Source organism: Gorilla gorilla, chromosome 15, assembly GCF_029281585.2.
Source record: "Gorilla gorilla gorilla isolate KB3781 chromosome 15, NHGRI_mGorGor1-v2.1_pri, whole genome shotgun sequence".
Lineage (NCBI taxonomy): Eukaryota > Metazoa > Chordata > Mammalia > Primates > Hominidae > Gorilla > Gorilla gorilla.
In genome coordinates, this window is record NC_073239.2 from 30,837,006 (window position 1) to 30,862,581 (window position 25,576).

The following is a 25,576-nucleotide window of genomic DNA, read 5'->3' on the forward strand; positions in this document are numbered from 1 at the left end:
TGCACATGGGTGCTTCAGGCTGTGGCCGTGCGGTATCCAAACACCCATTTGAGAAGTGAATTCTAAAACAGGGAACACAGACTGACCACTTAAAGCCTTAATGTTTAGAATCAGTACTTTTCAGATAAAAATCCAGTTTTCTGGCCACTCTAGAACAAAAATTGGAAGATCTGGCAACACCAGATTGGCATTCCCCATCACAACAATAGGCTAATACTGAGCAGCAGCTGCCCCAGGACTGCGTCCAGTTTGCTGCAGTTCCCAACCTCCCTGACATCGGTGGGACTCAGAGGCTGGCAGTATTCAACATTTAGCTTCTGCTCTTGTCTTCTCACACTTGGCCAGACTCACTCATTTCTACTAGTTGTCAGACATTCATAGATATTTGAGTTTGTAACTCTAGCTTGCCTTTAAACTTTGTCCACATCCAAGCGGATGGGTCTAAATTTACCTTTCTGAAAATCAAGTGGAATGCTTCCAATGGTACCACAGTGGGGAAGAACACTGGCTCTATGATGTCATATAATCAATTTAACTATTTACTTTCCAATAATTCCAGATGAGATTCTATAGGCATAGTAATGTTACTGCATGTATTATGAACTTCTAATGTGGACTTAGACCTTTGTGTATCACAAAGAAGTGATGGTTCTTTAGATCACCTAATGAGATGAATTGAGGAAGACTTCTGGAATAGGCCTCAAATAGCTTTAGAGATTAGCCTGAAGCCTTCTCTGCATTTTCCTCATTTCCTTTATGGAGCTTAGGTCAGAAACTGCTTTTCCAGCACCATCTATTAGGAGCACACGAAATGTCAGGCCAGATTTATGGATTCAGGACTTGACATTGGATCATAATTCAGTTTAGAGTAGAAGGAATAAGAGTGCCACAAATGACTTGGAGCCAATTCCTTTGTGGTCACAAGAACAACACTAAAAAGAGAGCATTGGTTTCTTAAGCCGAGCTACTCTTCTTTCCACCCCTGCCCCAACTCTTGTTTTGGTACATATACTCGTTACAAAATACTAAGTATGCAATTACAACAAAGACCTAAAAATCTGCTTACCATTTCTGCTACTTTTTTCAGACATCTGACTGTAAGCCTTGTCTCTATTACCACCATGTCCTGTCTATTTGGTCCTCCCAGTTCCTCACTGCTACTGAATCTCTCTGCTTTTATGGGTGGCTGCACCCTTCACCAAATTGTGACTGTGTGAAAAGAGCACATCTTATGCATTATTGCTCCCCCAATTCCTAAGCATGTTACTTCTGCACTGTAGAAGCTATTTATGGTTACTTAAATGATTGATGGCCTCCAGTACGTCAACCCTTCCTCTCATTCTAGGACATCAGTTTATTTCTGAGTTCATTTACTTCACTACCAAACTCAAACCCCATCATTAGCCATCTTAGTGAATTCTTGCATTTCGTTTTCTCTCATCTGTCTTTGCCAAGTTACCAGACTGTCAAGGGTGACCAGAAGTAGCTCTGTAACTAGAAGTTTTGAAGATATGTTTATGTGTTCTAAAGCAAATATACTCTGTAAAATAGTAACTGATACTTCACAGACATATAGTATAATACTTCTAGTCAGTCAGTTCTATCATAGCACATATTCCCCAAATGCTCTAGAATCTTCAGTCTCCCAACATCCCACACTCTTCAGTCTTATTAGATGACCTAATCCACCTGTGAAATTTAAATAACCTCATTTTCGCTCCCTTAATTTCCTATTTCCCTTTTTAAAATATCATTGCATTGTTATTTTTCTATTTTTATTTGTCCATCTTTGTTATCTAATTGATCAATTTGTTCTTTTGTTCTTTCCCATCCCATAATCCCTGGGACTTTTTTCTGAATCCCTCGTCTTCTCTCTTACACTCATCCTCCCTCTCTCTGTTTTCCTCTCCATTTCTATTCTGTTTGTTATTGTCTTACTTTCATTCACTTCTTTTATCTACAGCAGCTCTTTCAAATGTTAACTGTGAGCTCACAATTGGCAAGTGCAAGCTGTTTCTAAATTCTATTCCTCTTAAACCCTTGCATTTTTCAGTGCTGTTTATCACTTATTTTATATTCTTTGTAAGAGTAACTTTTTTGACACTGCCACATTTTTGTTCTATTACCCTTTCAAATACTTCTTACCTGCTTCCCATTTGTGGCTCCTCCTTAATCCCACACTCTCAGTCACACAGATTTCTAATCAATTTTGTTTCTTCCTTCTTCTTTGTACCCCTTGTGCAATCAGTCCCCAAGTCCTGAAGTGTACTTCAGGGGAGAAGAGACACATTTAACTTGCCATGTTGTCATCTAGTATTCAATTTGAACATCTCAGTCTCTTTTCAGGTGCCTAAGATGTTCTAGAAATATACTCTGGAAAACTTCAAGTCAGATATTAAAATCAGGAATGGGGCTAAAGCTATAAAAATCAGAAAAGTAGTTCACTAGTTGACATATAACAGGTGAGATGATGCTTGGGCATATTTATCTTCTGCTTCTACAGCTAGGTGGGGATTTAGTTCAGAGAAAATACATTTCTCATGCCCAAGCTCCAATTTACTCCCTTCCTACTATGAGGAGAAAAAGGAGAAATAAGTTTTTTGTAATGAGGGATCATTTCTGTAGCAAGCAAGAGAAATCCAGCTCAAACAAGCTTAGGCCAAAGTAGGGGATGTATTCGCAGGCATGATTAGACTTGGGAAAGGGAAGCAGTGGCTCTGGGAAAACTAGAACAACTGATTATTTGTTATCCCCTGACCATACTTTTCTTTCACTTCAACTATGTTCTCTTTGGTTAACTTTTTTGACGATACTTGAATCATGGCCACTTGAAGTCTGGGTTCATATAATCTCCTTTCCTTCAACACAGAAAAAAAATCTGTTTCCTGTAGCTCCAATTTGAAAAAAGAAAGTAGAAAAGACTTTTGTAGGGCCAGTTGAGGAGATATACAAGGTGGGCCTCCCTAATCAGAAAATGTGAAACTTGAAATGTTCCAAAACCCAGAAGTTTTGAGCACCAATGTGATGCCACAAGAGGAAAATTACACACCTGAAATCATGCAATAAGTTGCAGTCAAAATGCAGACAAAACATTGTTTCCTAAGGCTATGTGTATAGATGTATACGAAACATAAATAAAATTCTTGTTTAGACTTGGGTTCTATCCCCAAGATATGTCATTATGTATGTGCAAACATTCCAAAATAAAAATATATATGTATGTGAAATCTGCAACACTTCTGGTCCCAAGAATTTCAGATAAAGAATATTCATCCAATACTAACTGCTCCCCCAATACCCCAATCCATCAGATTGCTTGTGCATATAGGGTCATACAAGAAGCTGACAGCTCTCATTTGCATAAAACAAGATCCATAAAATGAGGACCTATATAGCACCAACCTCAAGCCAAAATCAGTCCAGACCCAACACTTGATCCTTATTTTAGTAGAATGACCAATCTTTATAAAGATTTGCTCTCAAATTTTAAGCATCCTTTCTTTCAGCCAGGAAAGTTGATTTTAATCTTTTAGTCCTGAAAATTTAACTGTTCCTAGTTAAAAAATCAGGATTTTATGTCATCTATGGATACTGAGTTCAGAGAGAAAGATTAAGTGCAGCCCTTGCTAGTCTTAGAAAATCAGAAATCAAAATTACTTTGATAGACTTCACCAAATGGATTACATGGCAATGGTACTTGCATGCATTTTACAGGTGACAGAGCAATTCTGTAAAACTCTTAAAACTGTCCATCAGGCTGGACTTAGGTTGAATTAATGTGGTGGGTGGGATGGCACAGGCCTGCAATAGAAGACAAGTGCAAAGCCCTGCTGTTTCTCTGCTCCCTCTTCCCTCTGTTGTAGCATTGTCACTGCCACTTTCTTCCATCACTAGACACCCCTAAGGAACCAAATGCCTCCATTACACTAAGACTTTCCCTTTATTTGAGGTCAGAGACATAAATTGGTGAAGAAATCTTTTTTTCACAGTACATATTCCACATAAAGTATTAATTCTCAGATTATAACTCACTTGATATGATACCTAAATGATTAAAAATTATTCCAAAGACCTGGATAATACACTTATAAACTTAAGGTCCCATTCTGACAGTCTTTTGTCAGCAAAATACTAAAGGGAGAGAAAAGTCCAGCATATTAGATTGTGGGTTACTATATGTGTCTGAAAATAGATGAAATGGAAATTTCAGAAAGCCAAACAATCAAATAGATAGATAGCTGCCCCCATGCTTCTCTCAGATGGAAATCTTCTTTTTTGGGGTAATGCAATTGAAAACAATTTTCTATGTAAGACACAAAAACCACAGTTGAGAAATAAGTTATAGAATCAGAAAATTCTTTCCAATCCATCTACCACAAAGGCTGATAAAAGTCAAAGCTTGGAACAAGTCAATACAGATCCCAATTCACAAATTCAGCTTGCCTTAGCTACTGCTGCCACTTTTTTTTTTTAATTGGATACTCAAGGTCAGTAGTTGTAGAATCAGTAATTGATAATGTATTGTGTTAAACTCACATGCATAACAGTGAATTCTGTAACAATGACTGCTATAGTAAGAAACTGTTGTTAATGCCTTCAGTGTTGCAAACAAAAAAATAATACTAATGAATCTGCTGAATACTGATGGAAAGGATGTAATACGCATTTCCACAGAAATGTCTTGTAATTTGGGATTAATTAATGTCCAATTATTGTAAGCTGTTACTAATAAATTTTAAAAGTCAGCTCTGCACTTCCATTTTGTAATGTTTTTATAAAATGGAACATTAGATGTTTTTAATCTTGTCTGTTCTTGCAAAATACCCCAGATAACATGCTGTTTTGCATTTCAAATAATATATACTCATTTAAATGCAAAACCAGGGTCCAATCAGAATAAGATGGCAATCAAATTACAATATTCAATGAAGAGTTTGCCAAGCTGACTTCATTAGTAAACTATCATGAATTTCAAGATCTTACAAGGTTTCTATTTGTTTGTACAACTGCAAAGGCCTCAATTACAGAGATTTGAGAGAGTCTAAAAATAACATCAGACTAATTAAAAGTTTCAACCGGATTTGGGCTAGCACTGTTTTGAAACTCTTTTTAATCCATTTGACTTTCAAAATGGACTTAGGAAGCTAAGGCTCTGTTTTTAAACTATTGAATTAAAAACAAACAGGCGAAAAAGAAAACAAACAAAAAACAGTGAAACCCGGAGCCTTCCTCTTTCTGGTATCTAAGAAAACACAGAGGACTGTTCAGATCTGTCTGAAAAGACCAGCCGTGAGAGTGCTGCTCCATGTCCTCTTGGGCTCCTAGGGGAACTCGGTGTCATTTTCTGGCATTATTGTGCATGTTGAAAACAAGCTGGAAGAGGCTGTAGCTTCAAGTTGCTGAATCTTTGAAAAATGCAGGCAAGAACTTCAGTCTTTGAAGTCATTTTCCCTTTGGGAGGTAAGATCCAGGTAATCAGGAAAAGCTCAGGAGGTCGGGCTATTATGATAATGCTCTGACGGTGCAGTTGCTGCTCATGATATTTTGGATCATCAAACTTTGTGGAAACTCCCAGCAAGGCTTCTGTCTCAACAGGTGCTTTCTTTGTTTGACAAACAGGGCAGTGATAGGGTGTGGGATAGAAAGTACTTAGGTTGCCAAATTTTTTTCACATTTATCAGTGCAGTAGTATGGTTCACTGAACATGGCAATGTGGGAAAGGCTGCTGGATTCTTTTTTTTTTTTTAATTTTATTGTAAGTTCCAGGATACATGTGCAGAATGTGCAGGTTTGTTACATAGATATACATGTGCCGTGGTGGTTTGCTGCATCCATCAATCCATTACCTAGGTTTTAAGTCCCACATGCATTAGCTATTTGTCCTAATTCTATCCCTCCCCTTGTCCCCAGCCCCCAAAGGGGCCCCAATGTGTGTTGTTCCCCTCCCTGTGTCCATGTGCTCTCATTTTTCAGCTCTCACTTAAGACTGAGAACACGTGGTGTTTGGTTTTCTGTTCCTGTGTTAGTTTGCTGAGAATGATGGCTTCCAGCTTCATCCATGTCATTGCAAAGGACATGATCTCATTCTTTTTTATGGCTGCATAGTGTTCCATGGTGTATATGTGCCATATTTTCATTATCCAGTCTATCATTGATGGGCATTTGGGTTAGTTGTAAGTCTTTGTTATGGTAAATAGTGCTGCAATAAACATATGTGTGTGTGTGTCTTTATGGTAGAATAATTTATAATCCTTTGGGTATATACCCGGTAATGAGATTGCTAGGTCAAATGGTATTTCTGGTTCTAGGTCCTTGAGGAATCGCCACACTGTCTTCCACAGTGGTTGAACTAATTTACACTCCCACCAACAGCATAAAAGCATTCCTATTTCTCCACATCCTTGCTAGCGTCTGTTGTTTCCTGACTTTTTAATAGTCACCATTCTAACTGACAGGAGATGCTATCTCGTGGTTTTCATTTGCATTTCTCTAATGCAAATGATGATGAGCTTTTTTTCATATGTTTCTTGGCCATATAAAAGTTTCTTTTATACCTCTTTATATTTCTGCTTGAACTGCCCTTGTTTTTTCTTTCTTCAACAGAGCTTTAAGCACTCTTGAGATTTTCCATAAGATATGAGATTTTCCATATGAGATGATTGTCTTTAAAGAAATGCTAACTTCTTACTCTAAAGCATCACAAAAATAAATCTCACTAATTTCAAGGTTTCCAAAGTTAAATACTATAAATACTACATTCATTAAACTCCTATTCTGGAGGTCATATAGGTATCAGAGCATCTGTCACTGCCACAGAAAAACATTAGCGGTAGCTAACAGCTTGAGGAAGAGTACAGCCTCATAATTTGGTTTTATGTTGTGCCTATTAATGTACAAACTACGATGCAAGTAGCATTTATTCCTATGCCATTTAAATGAACAAAAGTGAGATTGTGGCCAAGGCAATGATATCATCATAAACTGAAGGAGGCAAGTGTGCCTTTCAGATCATCAGTGTAATGGTTGTGAGCCTCATTTCAGAGGCTGGGTTTTCTTTAGAGGACTTCTTTTATGGTTACGTATTTTTAAGGGCAATAACTCGTGAATAAAATATCGATGAGTGAGGGAAATCTAAACTCTTGTAAAGCTAACTCAATTATCTATGCAAATGGGAGCATGGGTTGCATAAACCAACAACTTCCCAAGCTAATTCTCTGGTTTCAATTTAGCCAATAGTTGCCACGTTTCATCTTTTCTCTTCAACAAACCCTCTACTTTCTCTCTAACCAGAACTGTAGCTAAACAACAAAATGGATCAGCTTGCATTTCATCTCACCTTCTCTTTTTATCCCTAAAGGCATGTCTGATGGATGGAAATGGTCTAAAGAGGTGGCAGGAGGAAATGAGGGAAGCAAAAGAGCTGGAAAGCCCACCAGCTGGAGAGCAAACCCCTGAAAAGTCCAGTATTGGGGGGAACTCAAATAATTTCTAATTTTTATCAGAATCATGTCAAAATTTAGCAAATTCCAGTGTTAAGGCTGACAGAAATTATTTGGCAGTCAGATTTCACTTGTAGGGGGTTTTCTATTTGACTGGATTTGTGCTGAGTACAATTTGGGTGGATCTTTGCAAATGAAAATGTCCCTAAGTTAAAAAAAAAAAAGTACTAGATGATCAAAGAAAATAATAGAGTGCCATAAGAAACACAGAAGCTCCTTAAAAAGTAGCTACATCTACTGGAAATTGTTAGAGGACTGGAAGAAAAACATATCATTAAAGTTCAATAGATGAACGGAGCTGATGTAGGAAAAAGATGCCAGACCATTTCTATCAAAAAGAGATCAGAAAGCAGGAGAAAAATACCATCATTTTGTGAAAGTATTAGACGTGGGGTCTAATATATGAGCTCATCTGAAATATCACACAGCAGTCCCACTTGATGTTACCCACATACCATATTCCTTTATAGTATTGTTAACTTGAGAATACCTTATGTATCAGTTTAGGTAGCAATACTCTTAGGGATTATAAGTGTTAATTTATCAAATAATTCCTATTTTAATAGAAGTTTTCCCAGTTTAACTTTTGAATATTTTAACTTCCTTTTCACCATAATGGAGAACTGATTTTAAACACAATTACATAGGGGTTTTTTAAGAGGGGTACCTGTACTTTTCCAAGAAAAACAATGATCAGGATGAAATTGAGATCATAAATGAAGGTAACTCATACTTTTAAAAAAAGCGATGGTACGAAGAGAGATCTAGTCAATTTATCAAAAGAAGAAATGAAATAGGTAGCTATTTGCAGACCCTGCTTTGCAGGAGGAAGACGCTCATATGAACATACATGAATGTGTGTCTTTTTAATGTCTACCCAATGCCCCCATGCCTTTCTAACAGAAATCCAGTATCCTTCACTGGATGTACACTGCCAGGAATCTTAATATACAGTAACATAATAAAAAGAAAGAAAATGTTTCACTTTCTCTTTTTTCTGAGAGTCAGCCCTCATTGCTACCAGACCACTATTGTAATTTTGTCTTTCTTGTCTCCAGCATTGCCTTGATTCCCCATCCATTCAAGCCCAGGTCTCCAGGTTCCTATACATTCTTTGAGCTCACTATATCCTTCCAATAAATTTGCTTTTGTTTGTTAGTCAAAACCATTTCTGTTGCTCTCAACAAAATAATTATGAAATATGGAATCTTTAAGGCAGCTTAGAAACTGAGAGGACATCAAATGTGGTAAGAAAAAGAGAGGATCAATGTCATCAACACAGAATTTTGAATCATGTCATTAAAAAAGAAAGTTGTTGGTTGTTGGCCCTGACTCACTATGGGAGTCTCAAGAGGTAAAAGTGATGCTAAGAAGACAGTATCTCCCAAAGAGACGTTTCCCTGAACACATATGCTTGACAAGCACTTGTGTCCTCAGAGAAGGCTCTCTGTGAAGGTGTTAGACCAATGGTCTTCCGTCTTTTTCCCACCCCTGCATGCTGGAGAGATGAGAAGAAAGCTCATCAACACTATGTCCCCTAGAAGTAGTGATTCTGAGTTCTGGAGGTAGATCAGAATAGAGTGAGGGGGGCTGGAAAAGCCTTTTAGGTGATTCAAATACTTTTCTCCCCAACACCTGTCAGTTTCAAAAGACAACTGCTTTTGATGTTAGTAGACACGTTAAAATAAATTTTAAAAGTAAGGTTAAGTACTGACTAAGCAAAGGAGTCACAAAAAATATACCAGCAGTAAAATATAAGGTTATAAAATTCAAAAACAATTTAGTTACTCAGCCTTCTTATTTTAAGTTTGGAGACATTGAGGCAAAAATAGCACATTCTCAGAGTTAACACAGCTTGTCTGTTAAGGCAGGTATTAGGGCTCTTGGTTCTCGAACCATGGCCCATTTCATTAAGACACATTGCTTTCTTATTTTTTAAAATATCTTCCTCCAAATAATATTGATTCTTAGTGCTGGTGTATAAGAGTAGTTACTTTGATCCATCATGACATATTAATAAAGATCAAAGATCCATCATGATATATTAATAAAGTTGCATGTTATAGTTGATGAATTATTACCACTTTCAGTACCAAATCATGATCTATAAAAGATACCACATGCAGGTTGCTACTTAAATTATAGATATAATACCTGAAATATTAGGACCTGTGTCCAAAAATATAATTGGCAAATTTAACCCATATTTATTGATGGTAAATATTACAAATCTGAACTAGGTAATGGTAATAAATATTATATTTTAGAAAAAATATATAACAGAAGCTCAAACACATTGTTTTCTCTTTACAAAAACGTCACCAGAAAGCTAAATGTTATATTTTAGAAAATACATCAATCAGAAGCTCAAATTCAATTTATATTTTTCACCAAAAAAAATTCACTAGCTAACTTTTTAAAGATAATTGTGACAAAATATTTAGAAGTACATATGTATATACATTGGGATACCTCCTTCACAAAAAGAATGAATGTCAATCCACATTAAATAATCACTTCAAATACATTTTAGATGCCCTTTGAGGTAAGAAAATACTAAGAACATCTACATGTGAAATTGACTTCAGTAGTTGTTAGATCAACCGATTTTCCACAAATAAAGTAGTTTCATTTTTTTCAAAATAAAAGTATTTCTATAATTTTGGGCTATCTTTGAATGTTTTTTTCTGGGTAGTCTTTTGTTCTTCTATACTTTTCAGTGTAGAAACTTAGCTGATAAAGTCATCAAGCAGTTATTTTATGCATTCCTATTTGGTTTTTGTCTTTCTATTTCTCATCATTCATTGATGATACAAACAGACTTGTCTTTTGACTGAAATTCCTTTTTTTATGGCTCATAATTTATGAAGAACATGGCCTTCTGTGATAAAGACCCATCAAAAGCATCATTATTCTGCATTTATCGGCATTGAACTGCCTGTTTTATCTGTTAGTATTAAAAGGTTCCGCTTTTTTTTCTGTATCTGGCTATAGTCCTTAATTCATCTCATCTCTGTTATCTTCCGGGATAAGGCTTTGCCTTAGACTGTGGGTCAAAAAATCACATTATTAAAATTATCTTCAACATTCAAAATAAAAAATATTTCCATGCAATCTTATTTTGGTGAAGATGGCAAATGAATATCATTTAGCCCTTCTGAAGCTGGTCTGATCTTTTGTACCTATTGCCTCTGGTAATGCTTTGCTATACAAGATGTACTGAAATAAATGATTTGTCCTTCAGTTCTTTCAATCCTGTGTTCTTTATCTGTTAATGGGGTTCCACATGCTTTGCTTTTCAAAACTCCTCAAGTTGCTGCATTGAATGATAAATGTTTTGCTGATCCCCTTGCCGAACACCAGCCATTGTAATCTGCATATTAACAACAAATGAGTAAAAATGGTTGGAAAGGGGGTTAAGAATTTAAATGAAGTAATGTTCAAGGTGAGGAAAAACTCGGAATGGAGGTGGACCAAGGCAAACAACAAAGACACTTCCAAGTTCTCAGGGTTCTACACAAACTTCCACTCATTTGTGTTTAAAATCTAGAATTTGTCAGAGTGGCTTAAAAATCCTGTGTTGAAGCATGATATGAAGATTAATATTGTGTGCTGTTATTCCTTCTCATCTAGTTAGTAGTGACATGTATATTTAGCTCTTCTGGATGGTAACTTGATTTCTGCCTTCCCTGACCTCCCAAATTTGACTTGTCACTGCTGATTTAACCTTAGATTTGCATAATATTTACAAAATGCCCAGGAACAGGCAGAATTCAGAGTTAAAAAAGTGAATATAACTAAGTTACAAGAACCAAGATTCCTTTGGCTATAGAACCAAAAGGAATCTTTAAAAACATGTAGTTAATTTCTTTCCTTTTGGCAAGGCAATGCCTAAACCTTGCCTAAAAGGCAGGTATTGATCCTCCTTTTAAAGGCATCAAGCAAAGGTAAATTATGTAACATACCCTGGTGACCTGTTCAGGGTGTCTCAATCCTATTAGAAACAAATTCATGTCAGATCTAACAACTTCATACCAAATATCCTAATGTTGAACACAAAACAGAGACCTTATTTATCATGGTGTAGTGGAAACAGCCCTGGAATCAGAGTCTGAACAACTGAGTCATTGCCGCTTTCTGGCTGTGGGCATATCTCAAGTCACTGAAATTCTGTGAGTCTACGTCTCTTCATCTGACAGAACTATATCAGCATAGTCTTTTTTTTTTTTTTTGAAAGAACTGTGTACAATAGTTTAATTTTACTGTCATTACTATTATTCTTAAATACAAGAACACACTCAGCACTTCCTAAGAAAGGGGCCCTTTGCTGGTAATATGAAAAACAGAGGCATATTGTGTGGTCTCTGCCATTAAGGAGCTGAGCATTTCATAGAGAGAAAGAGAAATATCCAAAACTATGACCTAAATTGATAAAATAACATATTGCCACATATTAAATCATGAGTACAGAAGTAAGTTCTATTGGAAGTCATAGGAGGGCAATCTAATATTTGCTAAAGCAGCCAGGAAATCAGTGTATCCCTGAAGACTGGCACATGCAGCTTCTGAAAGGAAGACAAGGCCAAATTGAGGCTCATTTCTTAAACACAGTATTTTGGACTGAACGTAAATTAATTGGGAGTAAAATGAACCCTTGTAATGCCTTGTATTGATAGCTAGGACATTACTCATTTATTCATTCAATAATGACAATTTCTCTACTATGTGCCAGATTGAAGAGATATAGATTAAAACATAGTTGCATTCTAAAAGAATCTTAAAGTTCAGTGGAAGGAAACTGAAACTAAGATAAATCAAATGACTCTCCTACTTGGCCCGAATGAAAAATAGTATAGCCAGGATTCCAAATTAGTTGTGATGAGTTCCATATACCATTCTCTTTACACATTGTACCTCACATTTTTTCCCACATTCCTCTCTCTCTCCCTCTCTCTCTCACACACACACACACACACACACACACATGTGCTACATACACATGTGGGTGACGATGTAGCATGAAAATATACAAAAATAAACTAGGTAGGTTTTTAAAAATTATTTCCTTCTGTCTTTTCCTTCACTATTCAAGCAGAAAGAAGAGCTTACTATGTACAGTGAACACGAGAAGAGATAATACAAAAGAATAAAGGTCCAATTTGCTGGATTTTAAAATTTCAGATAGATTATGAAAATATCTAGTGGAAGTAATGAACTTGAAAGTTGGAACTTTTATTTTCAATAAATAAGCATTTAAGAAAAAAAAGTTTGTTTTTATTTTCTTATTCCAAACATTCAGTTTTAAATATTAAAAATATTGAAAGTTCAAGGCATGAGTTTATAACTAAAACCACTATTTTTTTTATTATACTCCAAATTCTAGGGTACATGTGCACACCATTCCGGTTTGTTACATAGGTATATATGTGCCATGTTGGTGCGCTGCACCCATCAACTCGTCATTTACATCAGGTATATCTCCCAATGCCATCCCTCCCGCTCCCCAAACCCCACAACAGGCCCTGGTGTGTGATGTTCCCCACCCTGTGTCCATGTGTTCTCATTGTTCAATTCCCACCTATGAGTGAGAACATGCGGTGTTTGGTTTTTTGTCCTTGCGATAGTTTGCTCAGAATGACAGTTTCCAGCTTCATCCATGTCCCTACAAAGGACGTGAACTCATCTTTTTTTTGGCTGCATAGTATTCCGTGGTGTATATGTGCCACATTTTCTTAATCCAGTCTATCATTTATGGACATTTGGTTTGGTTCCAAGTCTTTGCTTTGTGAATAGTGCCACAATAAACATATGTGTGCATGTGTCTTTATAGTAGCATGATTTATAATCCTTTGGGTATATACCCAGTAATGGGATGGCTGGGTCAAATGGTATTTCTAATTCTAGATCCCTGAGGAATCGCCACACTGTTTTCCACAATGTAAAACCACTGTTTATACAAGAATGGTCTGCAAGCCATCTGTATCAGACATGTAGTATGTGTCATAAATTACAGGTTGAGGAGCCATACCCTAAGTCTACAAGGACAAAGACAGGATAATGTATTTTTACACACAACCCAATTTTCCTTATCCATTGTAAAGTTTGAGTAGCTCTGCTTAAACCCTATCATGGAGAAGAAGACATGATGAGATAGTCATTTTTCTGCTCAAAAAGGGTTATGTGTTTGGCCAGCAAAACAGAAAGAGAATTGGAAGGACATAACTGATGTAGAGATAACTGTTGTTCCCTGAGAAGGGTCCAGAACTCCAGCTGGGCTGAAAGGAACAGTTTGTGGCCAGTTGCAGTGGCTCACACCTGTAATCCCAGCACTTTAGGAAGCCAAGTGGGGTGGACCACTTGAACACAGCCTAGGCAACATGGTGAGACCCCATCTCTACCAAAAAATACAAAAACTAGCCAGGTACAGTGGTGCATGCTTGTAGTCCCAGCTACTTGGGAAGCTGAGGTGGGAGGATCGCTTGACACTGGGAGGTCGAGGCTGCAGTGAGCTGAGATTGCACCACATCACTCCAGCCTGGGCAACAGAGTGAGACTCTGTCTCAAAAAAAAAAAAAAAAAAGTTCGTGATAAGTAACATTTCTTCAATTTGATCTGATGTGTATTGAAGAAAACCAGCATCTGAGGCGCATGGAGAAAGAAAAAGAATAAATTTGGACAAAGAAACAGACGTGCATAAAGGGAAGACAATGGAAAGAGACACAAGGAGTAAATGGCCATCTACAAGAAGAGAGGCTTGGACAGATTCTCTCTGCTCAGCCCTCAGAGGGAACCAACCCTACTGACACTTTAATTTCAGACTTCTAGCCCCTGGTGTCATGCAGAAATGGGATTTAGTTACAAAGTTTACAGTTTTCCAGAGGAAAGACAGCCTGGAAAGCCAGACTCCAGTTCTTTGTGTTCTAGAATCCTTTCAAATTTACTCAGGATTTTCACTGCTCTTTCTGTCACCTAAGGACATCAGTGGTGAATATAGCAGGCTAGACACTGACTTCTAAGACCAGGTGACAATCGCTATATCTCAGCTAAAGGAAGACAGGAGTACAAATGGCATACAAATGCAATATCCCCCAGATGCCTGGAGCACACACATCCTGCTTCTGTTTCCTGTGGGGCAGAAAGGTGAATCAGGGAGGGAATCTTGAATTGACCGAGCACTAGTTTCCAAAATACTGCTTCTCATAACGAAAGTGGCTGAGTGATCTTGGATTGACAAGCACTCACCGTCAGCAAAAATCTGAGTTTGAGAATGTATGCAGGTATAAAGAAACAAAGGAAGACATATTTTTTACATAGCTAAGTTTATAACAGTATAAATACTGTATGATTTTCATTTCAGCAAATGTGCTGAATGTGCTTGGCACTTAATTAAGAGTTGGGAATACAGCGATGCATGTCTCTCATTTATTGACTCATGACTGGTGCCAAAGCAGTTTAAGGCACATTCCATGCATCATCACCATCCCACACATCAGATCTACATGTAAGTTTCATTATCAACCCTCAGCAAATTAACAAACTGAGGATTACCAAGATTTTGCCAAGGTCACATCATTGCTGATTGGGTGGCAGGGATCAAACCCATTGCTGATTGGTTGGCAGGTTCACTCAACTCTGCTGCCTGCCTTTTATTCACAAGGCCATAGGAAGTTTTGAGTCGAATAACATAAGAGAAGTAGCTAATTGTAATAAATAATTCAGTAAATGCCATAAGAAATGTATGAATACAATGAAGTAGCAGTAGGGAGCAGGAATCACTACCACCAAAGGTCTCAAGGAATGTTATATAGAATAGTAGTATTTTTCTTTGCTGTTTTGAGCTAGGATAAGAGTTTTGGAAGCAATAAATGGAAAGAAAAGGTGTTCCAGAGGAAGGAAATCATATGCCAAGCCTAGGGTTATGAGAGTTATGGCTGGTGTGGAGAAGGTTGAGATGTGGTCTACTCAATGACAGCATAGGTCTGCCAGGTAGTAGGGGAACTCTATGTTGGGGAGGTGGGATGAGCCAGAACATGAAGGCATTGCAGAGTCATGCAGCTTTTTAGGTTAGGAAATGATGGGCTCAAATTTGCCTTTAGAAAGAACTAACTTAGAAGAGTATAGAGGCTGTATTTGGGAAGTCAAAGCATGTGATCATGTGATAGGAAGACTGAAGATGATGGGGCTTTGCAGTGATCCCAGGAGGAAGACAGGAGAAGCACGAGAAATCAAGGCACCAATTTTGGAGTCTTTCCAGAAGTGGAATTAGCAGACTTTGGTGGCTAATGGTATGCTTGGAGGACAAATTAGTGCATACTTGAGAACCTTTAGGTCATTACTTTGTGAGGCAGAGTGGATTGAGATAATTTCCTGTATTGTTTATCAATACAGGATATCTGGGCAAAACCAGCAGTGTGGTCATCAGTATTTGCATGAGATATTAGAGGGAGAATTGTACACAGGGAAATGAAAAGCTAGCCAAGGAGCAGAGGCCAGAAGAGCAACATTTAAAAACTTAAGTATAATGGAACTCTTGGCATGTCTTTGCCCAGAATTTATGCCATTCTTTCTTAAAATAAATGTTCTAAATATTCAAGAAATGTAAAGTTTTAGTGGAAAGAGTTCTGACATAGTAAGGTTTTAGTGCCAAATTTGCCATTAATTATGTGACCTTTGACGTGTCACTTAATCTAACTCAGACGTGGCATCCTGATCTGTGGAACTAGGAGATCTCCAAGGTCTCTCTTTCTTGCTTTCAAATGCAATGATTCTCACTCATTTCTTTAGAGTATTTTAATTGAAGTATATATTACATGATATTATAGGCTATAGTGTCATGTGCTCCTCGAGTATTAGTGATAAGAAAAATATTAATGATAATTCTAACTTTATGACTATAGAGCTTTCAAGCTTTTATAACTCAAAGTCATGGATATTTCTTTCTCTTCCTACAACTGAGAACAAATTCTCTACACTAAAAAGATGTCGCAACAGACTGGTAATGAAACAAAAGTCATCGGGACTAGGTGGAAGTTTTCCCAAATCATCACTGTAATTTATTAACGTAACGGTCATCATTAATAATGTCTATAAACAGAGACTTTATATAATATAAAAAAATTTTAAATCAAAAGAATTATGTTCTAATAAGAAATAACCTATGGATTCAGCTAGACATTGAATTCTAACAATGAAATCTCTTCAATGAGGGAGAGAAATGATTAATCCCATAGTCTTGCCCCTGAGTTGTGGATCTTCTCATTCCAAGTATTGCACAAAATAAAAATGCTCCATTATCTTAGAGCTAATGCTCTTCAAAGAGAGAAGCTGTTGTTCAGTCTGTCTTACAACTTAACATTTAATAAAATGACCTATTTCTTAAAAGATGCTCCACTCTCTTAGAGCTCAGAGGAATTCAAGCGAAGACTTTACAAGGTGAATTAATGGCCCAAAGCACAGCCTTATGCTAAGCTAGTAAGTCAGAGAAAATCATTTTAACCTTCATCCAGAAATTAAATGGTTATCGATTCATATGGAAGATAGTGTAACCTTTCAGATTAAATTAAGAAATGTTGCTGAACACAATTAAAATTTTTCAAATGTAATGCTGTTTGCAGAGTGCAATTTTGACTAAATTCCATCTCTGAGGTTAATTACCATGTCTAGGGTCCAGGAATAATAGATTAAGTGGAAAGTTGGCTCCGAAAGTTAAAGAATGGGGAGAAAGCTAGAAGTATTCAGAAATGATTTATGTCTTACTGATGAGTTTGAGGGAGGCCAGCCAAATAACCACACCACTTTTCTATGCTAGAAGTTTTAAGCTAAAGTGGTGATATAAAATTAATAGGATGTTCATTCCTTTCAGTGGGGCTAAGGCAGCTCCAAATTTTTCTCACAACTAGGAATCACCTCATTCTTGCTAGCAAGACTAAAGGTAATAGGTTGGACAAAACTCATTGTGATTTTGCCATCACCTTCATTGAAAGATCTGGAGGCACTCAGCGCAGGTAAAGAAGGTGGGTAAAATTGGATTATAACCTCCAAACACAAACCCTGTCTTAAAGTGACAATGGTACTATGATATTCTAGAAGGGCTTAAAATCGCTGAGTTTTTTGGTCCTAAATATGCTCTTAACTGGCTGATCTTACAAAACACCCAACTTAATTTTGCTGCATTTTTCTCGTCTGCAAAGTGAGAGGGTTGGGGCTCATGCCTTCTGAAGTTGTTCCAGTTCTATCAGTTATAAATAATAAATACACACACACACACACACACACACACACACACACACACACATATGCTTCCCTTAAGCTCTGTTGTAAGGGCTCACACTATGACCCTGCCTCACCAAAGCCATGCTGGGTAGAGAGCATACACTTTTAGAAAACCCAGCTAAACTTGTTTTTACATAAATCATGTTTCCAGAATGAAAAACCCAAGTATTTCACAGTGAAAACAGCAAAGAATGTATACAAGGGAAAAAAAAAAGACTAAAGGCCTTCATGACACGTTCAGTGAAGAGATGCCCTGGTAACTTTTACCAGTTAATTGACGCATAAAAGGTTGTGAAGATTAATGCACATCAAAATCCAAACTAAATTAAATTTTTGACATTTTTGCAAATAAAAACCCCGAAGAATATATAGGTGCCTTTTGATTTGTCACAGCTGGAAGACTCTGAATCATGAAGTGCTCTAGGAGAGACCATTAAATAGTGTTAGATGGTTTTTCAGTGTGGAGGAAAAGTAATTGAAGAACCAAACTGTGTGTATAGACATTGCATTTTAGAGTATTTATCAAACAGAGATAAAGAGAGGTTTTTCTTCTACAACTAAAGCACAAAGTGTTGATTAGGAGGTCACAGGAAAATTTAATAATTTAAGTCCTTAATTTTTCTTATGGGGTTAGACTAAATGATCCTTGCTTAAAAATACTTCTAGTCTACATTTAAAAAATATTGGCCATGTAAGTTATTTGTATCTTCTGCTTATGAGCAGAACTAAAGATTTAAAAGTCAACAACTGTTTTATGGGAATGATATTTGAAAATAGCAATATAGTATGGAATGAGCATAGCAGGTAAAATAAGAACCAAATTCTTAATATCAATTTAGTAAGACTGTAAGTATGAAAATAACTTCACATCACCTCATTCTGATACTCTTTGCTTCAGTTACAAGGGCAATCACTGATTATACATATACATAGATATGTGTGTATATATATATATTTAAAATTATTGTATACACATACCAATGAAATAAGCAAGTGTTAGCATTTCATTAAGCCAATGAGACTATTTTATTCTTTAAAAATAATATTAATCCTAATAATGTGAATAATCAGGTAACTGTAATGCCTTTGCAGTCAACATAGCACAAAGAACATGCAGAACAACACAAGGTCTATATTGCAATCCAAACACATCTTCGTTGGGGCCACATAAAGAAGACCTTGTCATTAGGTCCATGTGTTCCCATGTAGTGTGAAATGCCCTAGGAAGAGATGAGTTGCAGCACATGAAAAACAATTCTGCCGTCCAAATAATTGGTTTAATCTGATTTTATTCATAAGAGTTCATAGGTATGCTTTTCTTCTTAGGTGGAATAATTTAACTTTTTTTAAACTGCTATTTGACTAGTAGACAAGGCTGACAAAGACAATACAGAAAGGGACATGCATTTGGTAATTCCAGAAAGCTTTTGTGGGTGTCTTCATTGTCCTTACTTCAAATGGTTAGCAGTTGTCAAAGTAAAGCTGTTCGCACCATAGCGATATCAAGATAAAAACAAACACAGTCTCAAAAAACTGACTTCCACATGGAAGAGAAGGAAGGAACAGTTTCTATTCTTGGAAGGACAACAGCACTTTGTTTTAATCAGTTGCAAAGAATCTAAAACTCTAAAATTCTAAATGAGGTTAATAAATCAAGAAGAGTTTAAATGAAAACAAGTTTCATAATCAGCTTGCAAATAAACACTGCTGCATATTCTATTAAGATTGGTCCCAAGGCTAAGGCAAGTCAGAACAGATTTTTTCTATATATCCACAGTTCAAAGCTTTTAGGTGGCAGCAGACCATGAGAAAATGTTTTAATAAAAAATACCACTATTTAGTAAAAATGATAGCATGCAGTTAGAGACTAACAGAAATCTCCTTTTCCCTGGAAGATTTTTTTCCTCAACTTCCAAAATAACTGTATTTTGACAATCACCTGCAAAGTAAGTCTAAAGCATCGCGTCATATCCCATTGAAGTCATTCTTATTGCTCACTGAGCATAAAGTATTCAGTTACGTCTTAGCTCCTGCAATTAAGACTTTGACTGAGTTAAGGTTTCTCTAAGGACATCTGGCTTTGTCCCCTAAAGTTGATAATATTAGGGAAAATGGACAGTCTGAAACAACTTTCCTACAGACCTCAAGAAAAATTCCAAATTTCTGCTTTTAACAAGGAGATGACTAAGGTGAAAGAGAAAAAAAATAACTTTAGGAGACAATGATTATTTAAATTTTACACAAATTAGTTGTAGAAAACTCAGGTAAAACTTTGGTTTTTGTAAATGCAGTCAAGAGATCAATGTAAGAAAGTAGTTGCAGTCACCCAAAGAGAGATAATAAAATGAAAAGAAATGTTGAGCACTGAAGCTTGTAATCATAACACTTAAAATGTGAGAAAAAGAAAAACCTATGAAAAAGATCATGAACAAACAGTAAGAAATACAAGTCTGGAAAAATTAAGAAGGTGAGGAACTAATCAATTTTATCAAACGCTACAGACGTCTAGATAAGACTAGGGATAAACAGCATCCATTGGATTTTGCATGTTGGGGGCATATTGGTGACCCTAGCAAACGCTATTTCAATGGGAAGTCATTGTAGTGAATCGAGAGTAAAGTGAGAAGTGAAGAGTTGAAAACAGTACCCATGTTCTTAAGGCAACCCTGATGTACTAGGTAATTATGCATACTCCAGAGGCAGAGACCTGCGTAGACCTGCGTTTTAATCCATGCTCGCACATTTAAGATTAGACCTTGAGAAAGTTACCTAACATCAAGAACCACAGCTTTTTGTCTTTACAATTTGGGATAGTAATAACATCTCCCAAGGATTTGTGAAAATAAAATGAGATGTTATATGTAATTGGCTAAAATAGCACCTGGCATATAGTAAACACTCAACAAATGTCACTATTATTTTGAGAAGAGAGACATAAAGTCAAATGAATAGTTTTTGTGCCCTTTGTGACTTTGTTTTGTTTTAGAATTGATGTTGGTAGGTATGTATGGGTGCATGGATATTTTAGATAGGAATAACTTGAGCATAGTTGTAGGCTAAGGAAAATCAGCCAGTAAATAAACAAAAAGAGATGCTTGAATTCTGCTTCAGGGGAGACATTTCTGTATTTGGAAAATATAATTTCAAAAGCCTTCTGGGGACAAGTGAGATCCTCTGGGCAGAGATGTGGCCGGTACCAAGACATCAGTAAAAGGAGGAAGATGCTTTACATGGAATGAGAGGAAGAAAGTATGTTTTTAATACCAAATGTAGAACCTGAGTCAGAAACTTAGATACAAGGAGTTTATTGAAAGGTGGTTCCAGGGAGCAGGAATAAGGGACCACAGAGATTGAAACTAGGAAGGAAGAAAAACCAATATATTGCTGCATCTCAAATTTCCACCTGAAAATGGAAAAAAAAAAACAATAAGCATTAATGGATCATCCTCCATCCCCCATTGGTAGAGCATTGCCCAGAGGGCATGAATACCCTCACATTTCAGGTGTGCTTGCATATTCCCTAAATAGGCTCCACCAGCATCCCATGGTGCAGAGTCAATGAAGGCTTGAAAGATATTTTGGTGCATGCTTGAGAAAAGATACTGTCAGTTCAAGCTATATTGAAGCTTACACAGAATTAGTTTGATGGAGCTATAACTGGAATCAGAGACGAGGTCAAGAAAATGTGAGTTAGTGAACAAGAGTCATAATACAGTTTACTCTTTGCTGTGTTCCTGCCTTTCATTAAGTCCAATCTTTAATTGAGTCATCTTGGTTCTGACCTTCAAATCACTTAGTAGAGGGCAGTTTGGGAAACAAGACACAATTCTCCCCCTTTTCCAATGCAATTGATCACCAAGTCTTAATTGATCTTTATCATCTCTTGTCTTTATCACCTATTTTAAATTTCTCTCATGCTAAGCCTTCAGCTAATCTGGCTGCTTGCCTATGGGGGTGATGCAGACTTTCACTACTGAAGGGTCTGAGCCGTCATTAGTTTTGCCCTTATTGAGAATTATTTCAATTGCCTATTCACTATTATCACTGGGCATAAAAATGCCAAGAAATGCTTCAGTTAATACCTTGAGTTCCAGATATCCTCCTTTCTGTTGCCATTAATATAACAACACCCTATCCCCTCAAATTAATTAGGAGCTTCTTTCTTTGTCTTCTAGTCCACTGACATGAGGATCCTAAAGTGATCTGCCAATAGTCATAGCTTCAAGCTCAGTAGAAATTTTGTGTCCAATAGAAAACAAACTATGGCATGAGATTCTAGGGGAAGCCTGCTAGGCCTGCACACATGCAAAGCCTATAAATGCATGAAAGTTAACACCTATTACTATAATCCTCAATAAAAAGGGAGTTGATGGATAAATGTTACTCCTTGTTAGTCTATCCCGTGGTGCAAGGAGTCATACTGGGGAATGTGGACATTTAAGGTTCAAAGTACGTAGCTTAAATTTGAAAGCCCAAAATCCACAAACAGGTCATTGGAAATGGTGGCAAGAGGGGCCAATCCTTTTTTCCAGTGCTAGTTTATCAACCTAGGTGTTCTAGCTTTTGAGGAAACAGCACACTGATTTAGTACTCTAACATTGCAAGGTTTTGTTTCCAAGCTAGCAGCTAGCAAATATTTGAATAGACTAGTCTTATTCTATTAAGCTGACTGCTTCTGCGGATTGCATGCATATATTTATATGAGGGCCACAGAATTCCATGGTCACATATCCATAGCTATAAAATGAATCCTTCGTTTGGAGACAATATTGTGAAAAAAGTGCATGCCAATGAATAAGGCATTGTTTGTGCTCTTAGATGATGTTGGGGGTAAAGGAACTTTGAGCAAGGAAATGAAAGCAGATCTGGCGTCCCTATCAATTCCTGGATAAACTCTTGCTGCCTCCTCCAGGGTGGAAAGACATCCAAGTGGCTGACTAGTCTCTTCAGGATGATCTTACATAGGAGAATCGTCATCAGTCTCTGAGGTTGACAGGTTGGGTATTCAGAAGTGTAGTAGCTAGGTCAGCCTTGGGAAGAGGGCGTACATATTTCTAGAGCCATGCATAGCTTCCACCTTGGTCTCTACTTTCACAGCCCACTATGTAAGCACTGCAATGATGGGAAAGAGACTGGTTGAGGCCCAGTAGACAAAGCACAGGAAACTTTTCGAGGCTGGACTTTCCTTTGAAGCTCCTTGGTCTGGTTATGAGTAAAATCTGCTCTGTGGCTGCAGGATATGACAGTTTTTCTAGATGCTACCTTGAAGGCCTTAATTTGAGAGTTGGTAATTTAACTCTCTGTATAGGCTCAATCTTCTAAAATTGTAAATAGCGGCCAGTAAATTCCTGAATCCTTCAAATTACTACTGCCCCCAAAGCACTGTTAGAGCCCCTGAATCCCCCAGCGCTTCACCCTTCACCCAGCCTCATCCTATTCCACCAAAAGTGAGAAACTTACTAATTGTGACGCCACAACATGCCTAGGCTTCATCTTCATCCCACTGTCTGCTCCCAATAAGGCTCTTATTTCCATCCGCTCTGGAATCCTATCCTGCACATCTACTTTTTAGTACCAATTGGTCCTAACCACGGCCCCCAGAAAGCAATGCCTCAGTCAAAGATTTTAATAAGATAGTTTATGTGAAAGTTAATCGCAGTGAGCAGGAATAAGAAATCAATAACAGAAACAGGTAAGAAGAAAAGGAGGGGTGTTATTCAGTCCATCACTGCTGTAACAACAGCATGTCAATCACTCCGGGAAGTTCTAAGAAACGTATAAAATGCCTCTCAGGATTGTCCGCTTGAAGACTGACAAGGAGTAACATCCATCAGTTCTCTATTGGTTGAGGATTGTGTCAGATGTTAACTCCTGCACTCTCGGGTCCTGCATGTGTGCAGGCTTCTCCTGGCATCCCAGGCCACAGCATCAGAAGAGCCTCATGCAACACTTGGTGTGTGTGACTGGGGTGAGATGCTGCCAGAATGCAGTGAGTCAAAGCCTACAAAGAGCATTTCCCTGCAGTGACGGCTGGAGTCAGGTAAATGAGAGAGGATAGAAGTGCACAAGGAGCACCTGATACAGAGGGAAGAGAATATAGAGAAGAAAAGTCAGAATGAGAAAAATGGGGAGAATCTAGACCTAGATGCAGGAAAACTCCATAAAGGTGGACAAAGAACGTGTCTATGAACAATGATACCTATCACATTTAAAGTTCCATGCGTGATCCCAGTGTAAACCACTTTTCTATATGCTTCAAAAGCCTCCAATCAAGTCTGTGAAGCCAATGTTAATGAAACATGCATGCTAATATATATTTGGTGGACCCTAAAGACATGACTATCTGTTATATTTGAGTTAGCCCAGGAAGACACAAGGCTAGCCCTGAGGAAATGCAGGGGTCCTGGAGAAAGAGAAAAACAAGAGGATACTATTATGCCTCTCTCTAGACATTTGGCAGAATATCAGAAGAATCCTTTTGGAATTCTAACCAGTCATGAGATTTTTTTTTTAATTGAAGTATAACATGCACACTGAGAAGTGTAAAAATCATAAGTGTTTTTTCTGAAAGTGAACAACCTCATATAAGCAGCACCCATATCAAGAAACTGAATAACTATTCTCAGCTCGGCATCACAGAAGCCTCCCTTGTGCTCCCTTCCAATCACCACCCCCTGCAAGGGGGAGACGCTTTCCTTTTTACTAACACCATAGCTTGGTTCTGTCTCATTTTGAACTTTATTGAAATGCAAACACAAAGAATGTACTCTTTCAGGTCTAGTTTCTCTCACTCAAGCTTTGCTCATGATAGTCTGCAAGCCTTAGATTTTTGGTAATGAAATTCAAGCCAAGCCTTTTACATGTGTTATTTTTTTTTCTGATAACTAAGCTGGAGATGCTTAATAGCTATGGCTTTTTCTCCCACCAGGCTATGAAGACCTGCACTGTGTCTTATTCATTTTTTTCTCCCCAGCACCTAGTGTAATGCCTAAGACAATGATAAAGTGAATGATATCTATTTTTATCCACCACAGCATTGACTAGCACAGAGCCTAACCTTTATTGGTACAAAATGAATGTGAGTAGATGCTTTGATGGTAAAATTATTGTAATTGTCTCTTCTTATATCGCTAATATTGTGATTGACATCTCAATCCGTAAATACTAAAGTGTACAATTTATATATGTCTATGGTTTTATTTTGTTATCTATTCAGTTTTGAGAGAAAATAATCTCTTAATTTTGCAGCCAAGATGCCCCAAATTGCAAAAGTAATGAAAAAGACCCAGTGATAATAATGCGATTGGAAAGGAAGACACTGATTTCTCACATGACTGTGGCAAACTGTGAAGAGTGAAAATTCCAGAAGACTTAAATTGTCTATAGTTTTGGCATCTCTCCCTCAATGTACTTGCTATCTTTTTTTTTTCTTTTAAGTCTGCTAAGTTACAACTGCAGACCACAGTAAAATTATAGATTTGGAGATGTTGGAATGTTTCCTCAAAGATAAAAGCCAATTAAAAAAATTTTAACAAAGAACAGAAGAAGCAATCAAGAGTTTGTAACAAATTATTAGGATTAATAAAAAATATGCTTTGTAGCCCTGTTTTGTCCTAGTAGACTCCATATATGTGCTTAAAGATCAAGGAGAGATTGTTTGTAAGTTTTTTAAAAAAATATTTCTATAACAGAGAACATAATCTAGCATGATTTTCCATGAATAGTCTCCCCTTCATTATTGCGAACAAGCTTAATAATAATAGTATCAGCTAAAATGTGTGTATCTATAATGTAGCTATAGTGAT

General features: G+C 37.1%; 1 long non-coding RNA gene and 1 other non-coding gene across 2 annotated transcripts in view; both read left to right on the forward strand.

Moving 5' to 3' along the window:
- Positions 1-25,310, forward strand: part of LOC129526592 (uncharacterized) — a 44,393-nt gene extending 19,083 nt beyond the window's left edge. Inside the window, exon 5 of the long non-coding RNA XR_008671260.2 lies at positions 25,020-25,310. This is a non-coding gene — a long non-coding RNA (uncharacterized lncRNA). The remainder of the gene's footprint in view (positions 1-25,019) is intronic.
- LOC115930704 (small nucleolar RNA SNORD37) lies at positions 14,080-14,144 on the forward strand. Its single transcript, XR_004067319.2, has one exon. It is a non-coding gene; the product is annotated as a small nucleolar RNA SNORD37 (small nucleolar RNA).
- Positions 25,311-25,576: the final 266 nt, after the last annotated feature.